The sequence below is a fragment of the Apium graveolens genome, chromosome 1, assembly GCF_009905375.1.
Source record: "Apium graveolens cultivar Ventura chromosome 1, ASM990537v1, whole genome shotgun sequence".
NCBI lineage: Eukaryota > Viridiplantae > Streptophyta > Magnoliopsida > Apiales > Apiaceae > Apium > Apium graveolens.
Genome location: NC_133647.1, coordinates 9,887,306 through 9,893,305, shown reverse-complemented (window position 1 = coordinate 9,893,305; position 6,000 = coordinate 9,887,306). Strand labels below are relative to the sequence as shown.

Here is a 6,000-nt window from a genome sequence, read left to right as displayed (position 1 = left end):
ATAATTCAATGGGTGCAGAATTCAATTCAGTTTGGGGGTTCTCCAACTGAAGATCCTAATATGCACATTAGGGATTCCATTGAGATTTGCGACACCTTCAAGTTCAACGGTGTTTCTGAAGATGCTGTGAAGTTGAGACTGTTCACATTCTCTCTGTGGGACAAGGCTAAGAGATGGTTACACTCTCTACCAGCTGGTTCGATTACTACTTGAGAAGATCTTGCTCAAAAGTTTCTCACTAAATTCTTCCCTATGGCAAAGATAGCTACACTCAGGAATGTTATTACTCAATTTGGCAACAAACGGGAGAATCACTATGTGAAGCTTGGGAGCGCTACAAGGAGATGCTTAGGAAGTGTCCTCATCATGGAATGCCTTATTGGATGATCATCACTTATTTTTACATTAGGTTGGGAGCACAGTCCAGACCCATGCTCGATGCAGCATCAGGCGGTGCATTATGGGCAAAGAGCTATGAGGAAGCTTATGATCTAATTGAACGGATGGCTGCTAATGAATATCAGTATCCAGCCCATAGATTGCCACAGAGCAAGGTAGCAGGAGTTCTTGAGGTGGATACAGCTATGGCTATCACTGCTCAGGTAAAGGAGTTGTCTATGAAGATCGATTCTCTGGCTAACTTGGGTGTTAATCAGATAACCAGTGTTTGTGAGCTATGTGCGTTCGCATGCACCGGAGCAATGCGCTATATCTAGTGAATCAGCTCAGTTTGTGAGCAACTTTTAGAGATCGCAGCAATCAGTTCCAGACACTTATCATCCTCACAACTGGAATCATCCTAACTTCAGTTGGAGCAACAATCAGAATGCGATGCAACAGCCGTTCCAGCAGTTTAGAAATAAGCTATTCAGCCCTCCTTGTTTTCAGCAATAAATTACACCAAAACAATAAACTCATGGTGTATGTCTATCTTCGAATGAAAAATCTGAATTGGAGAAGTTGCGGCTTATGTGCAAAGACCAGGCTCTTATATGCCAAAGCCAGGTTGTTTTTATCAAGACTCTGGAGAACCAAATAGGGAAAATTGCTAATGTCTTATTGAATCGACCACCAGGAACGCTTCCTAGTGATACAAAAACAAATCCAGGCAAGAGGGAAGTTGAAGAACAGGTGAACGCCATCACCTTGAGGTCTGGAAAGGTCGCAAGTCCCCAAATTCAGCAAGACGAAGAGCCTGAAAAATCTAAGTTTCAGAAAATGCAGTTGTGGCTGAAGAAAAAGTGTAGAAGGAAGCAGAGGTGGAACCAAGGAAGACTATTTTGGAACACACTCCTCCTGAGGGTAATACAGGGGAGAAACAGATCTATCCTCCACCTCTTTTTCCGAAGAGGCTATAGAAGAAAAAACTGGATAAGCAGTTTGAGAAGTTTCTGGAGGTGTTCAAGAAACTTCATATCAACATACCTTTCGCTGAAGCTCTTGAACAGATGTCTATCTATGCAAGGTTTATGAAAGGTGTTCTCTCTCGGAAGGTGAAGCTCGATGACTTAGAGACCGTTGCTCTTACGGAGGAATGTAGTGCTGTGCTGCAACAAAAGTTACCTCTGAAGCTTAAAGATCCTGGAAGTTTTACTATTCCTTACACCATCAGAAACTTGTCGTTCGATAAATGTTTATGTGATTTGGGAGCTAGCATCAATCTGATGCCCTTGTCTATCTTCAAGAAGCTTGACCTGCCTGATCCGAAACCAACATACATGTTATTGCAACTAGCTGATCGTTCCATCGCTTATCCATGAGGTATAGTGGAGGATGTCTTAGTCAAGGTGGATAAACTTATCTTCCCTGCTGACTTTGTAATTCTTGACTTTGAGGAGGATAAGAAGATTCCCATTATCTTGGGGAGACCATTCTTAGCTACGGGCCGAACTATGATCGATGTACAAAAAGGAGAGCTTACGATGAAGGTTCACGATCAAAATGTCACTTTTAATGTGTTCAAGGCAATAAAATTACCCACAGCTAAAGAGGAGTGCTTTAAATTAGAGTGGGTAGACTCTGTCGTGAATTCGGAACTTGAGCAATTGCCAAAGTCAGAGACCTTAGAGAGATCCTTAATGGGGAAATAAGTTATTGATGACAAGGAAGGAGCAGAGCAACTGCAGGCTTTAATTGCACCTCCGTGGAAGAGGAAGTTAGATATGTCATTCGATTCTCTTGGGTTATCAGAGCTAAAAATTTCTCAAGAGCGTCTCGAGCCGTCTATTGAAGATGTTTCCACACTTGAGCTTCACCCACTACAAGATCACTTGAGTTATGCATTCTTAGGTGCACCCCATGATAAGGAATTGGGATATATTTTTGATGATGTAGAGGGTAGCCGAACGAATCCTACAGTGCCTATAGAGGGTTCTTCTCATGTGCAACATATGGTGTTTGTTGCAGATTTGACACAGGCATTGGGCACTATTTTCCGAGCCATTGGTGTCGAGGTTGATTGGCCACCTAATCCATCACCCGAGGAGGGTGATCTTTCCGAAGACTAGGTATGCCTGAAATCCTTATTATTGCCTTCAATGAGAACATTGAAAATTTTAAGTTTGGGGGTGATAATGTAAGGATTAGTTTGTGTGTGTCCATATAGTTCATATAGATTCATGTTGCATGTAGTTGTATTTCATTCGTAGTGTTGCATGATTATTCATATAGGACATATTTGTTTGTTTCTTTTTATGTGATTTCATATAGTTGCATTTGCATGCATATTTAGCATGATCCCTTAAGATGAACTATGTTATTTGATAAGTTGATGTTGATTTGAGTGTGGTGATGACGAATAGAGGGATGTTTAAGTCCTAATGAATTATTGTGCATGCCAGAAACAAATATTTTCACAAAGTCTTATAGGGTTGCTTTTAATCTAGATCATGATCATACTTGTTTGTTGTTGAGATTTAATCACTTGGTTATATTTAGGATTTATGATATTCTCGTAATGACGTAAAAATACTGATTTTTTTATCTGGAGAAAAACTTGGATTTCATTGCTAGTTGTTGTAAGGCTAGGCGTCAAATGGCTAGTAGCCGGCTCATATTTTTATGAGTAGTCTAGGGTTGAATGAGATGGAGCGAAACGCACTCATTCAGAAATTATTGGAAAAAAAAAGAAAAAAAAGTATGTTTTTATGTATAATTGATCAAGAGTGAGCTCTTTAATACTCAAGTTATTAAGTTCTAGGGGACTTTGTGCCTAGTGACCTAAGGCTTTTATAGTCTGGGATCCGCTAACCTAACGCTCGCTACATGGGTATTATTGCATAAGTCTTTTGGGACCTCATTCATTGCACAGTCAAATAAGCATCTTTGTTATGTGTTCAATAATAGTGTGAATCCTTGTATAACTCTAGTAGAAAGGAGGTGTTGTGAGTCATAATGTGTTTATTGTCTATTCTGTTTATAAACTTTTGATTGTTTCGATGATAGATAAGTTATAGTTATTGATCTAGTATCGAGAGATATCCGTTAAGCATTCCACACATGCATGTTTCTGGTTTGTGAGTTGGTTTGTGGGATTTATTCGAACTCTGTTTTAAGTCATTGCATTCTTAAAGGCATTGGCTTATTCATTTGGTGATGGTTATTCTAAGGGAATCGATTGCATTATCATTTGGTGGCCAGTATTTGAAGACACTTAGATCAGATAGAGGAGGCGAATATACTTCAAACTTGTTCAGAAGTTTCTGTAGAACTCATAGAATTAATCATCAGTTGACAACGGCATATACTCCTCAGCAAATGGCGTTCCAGAAAGGAAGAACCGCACTATTCTTGACATGGCAAGGAGTATGGTAAAAGCAAAGCACTTGCCAAGAACTTTATGGGCGGAAGCTGTGCTATGTGCAGTTTATTTGTTGAATCGTTGTCCAACAAAAAGTGTCAGAAACAAAACTCCAAATGAAGCATGGAGCGGGAGCAAACCATCAGTTGGACATCTCAGAATTTTCGTGTGTATTGCTTATGCCCACGTTCCCGATCAGAAACGGAAGAAGCTGGATGATAAAGGCGAGAAATGCATTATGACAAAAGGAGCAAGGCATACAGACTTTATAATCCCCTTACAAAGAATTTAATCATTTCTCAAGATGTTGAATTCGATGCATCAGATTACTGGAGATGGAGCGAGGAAGAAAGAAAAGTTGTTGGTTTATTCTTTAACGATGATGATAACGACGGTGATGACTCCAACATTGAAGATGATGGAGATGATGATCCAACTCCTCCACAAAGTCCGACTCAACAAACTCTTGCATCGACACCATCGACGGGAGGAAGCCGCAGTTCAGGGGGAGAACCGAGAAAGATGCGGAGTCTGGATAATATCTATGAAGCAACAAGTCCGGTACAAACATCTTTTGATTATTCTCTATTTTGTTTAATGGCAGAATGTGATCCAGTTACATTAGAAGAAGCTTCTGAAGAAAGCAAATGGAACAAAGCCATGGATGAAGAAATTGGCGCAATCGAGAAGAATGATACATGGGAGTTCACAAATCTTTCAGGACACAAAGCAATTGGTTTCAAGTGGGTCTATAAAACCAAGATGAATCAAGATGGAGAAGTGGAGAAATACAAAGCGATGTTGGTGGCTAAAGGCTACAAGCAGAGATATGGCATTGATTATGATGAGGTATTCGCTCCAATTGCAAGAGTTGATACCATACGGCTTCTGACAGCAATTGCAGCTCAGAACCAGTGGAAGATATTTCAGATGGATGTCAAGTCAGTATTTCTGAATGGTTATCTTGAAGAAGAAGTCTATATTGAGCAGCCTCCCGGATATATTCAGAATGGCTGGGAAAACAAAGTCTATAGGCTTAAGAAAGCCTTATATGGTTTGAAGCAAGCTCCGCGCAAGGGTTGATGAATATTTTCAGAGAAATGGTTTCGTGAAGAGTCCATACGAGCATGCCCTCTATACGAAGACAAATTCAGGGGGAGATATAATGATTGTGTGCTTGTATGTGGATGACATGATCTTTACCGGAAATAACCCTGGTATGTTCAACGATTTTATGAAGGTTATGACTAACGAATTTGAGATGACAGATATTGGTCAAATGTCTTACTTTCTTGGAGTCGATGTGAAGCAAAACAAATATGGGATTTTTATGTATCAGAAAAAATATGCGAAGCAGATTTTACAGAAGTTCAAAATGGAAGAATGCAAGTCAGTGAGCACACCAGCAGAACCGAGCATAAAGCTCAGAGTTGATTCAACAAGGGAGTCGGTAAATCCGACGTTGTTCAAAAGTTTAGTTGGAAGTCTGAGGTACCTAACTTTTACTCGTCCAGATATTATGTATGCAGTTGGATTGGTTAGTAGGTATATGGAGAAACTGAAGCAAGATCACTTCATGGCAGCTAAAAGAATCTTGAGGTACATAAAAGGTACACTTAATCATGGTCTGTTTTACACGCATTCTCAAGATTCGAAATTAGTTGGTTATTCAGCAAGTGATTATGGTGGTGATTTGGATGACGGGAAAAGCATATCAGGATATGCTTTTCATATCGGTTCAGCAATATTTTCGTGGTCATCAAAGAAGTAACAAATAGTTGCTCTCTCAACATGTGAGGCGGAATACATCGCAGCAGCAGCGTGCGCATGTCAGCTATGTGGCTAAGCTACATATTGGGCGAGTTAAATCTTGCAAAGGAAGATCCGGTTACAATTTGCGTGGATAATAAATCTGCTATTTCTCTAGAGAAAAATCCGGTTTCACACAGTCGCAGCAAACACATCAACATAAAATATCATTTTCTTCGCGAACAAGTAAATGATAAAATTGTGAAACTGGTGCACTGTAAGACCGAAGAAAATTTGGTAGATATATATACAAAGCCTTTGAAGCCGGATGTATTTCAGAAAATAAAAATTAAGCTCGGGATGGAAAGTCGAGTTTGAGGGGGAGTATTAGAAATCAAACTCTCTCAAGACAGTAAATAAAATAGTTGGGGATATAGCATCCTGAAAATATG

General features: G+C 39.7%; 1 non-coding gene across 1 annotated transcript; it reads right to left on the bottom strand.

Moving 5' to 3' along the window:
- Nucleotides 1-267: 267 nt before the first annotated feature.
- On the bottom strand, nucleotides 268-373 carry LOC141683671 (small nucleolar RNA R71). The gene has a single exon (XR_012560399.1). It is a non-coding gene; the product is annotated as a small nucleolar RNA R71 (small nucleolar RNA).
- Nucleotides 374-6,000: the final 5,627 nt, after the last annotated feature.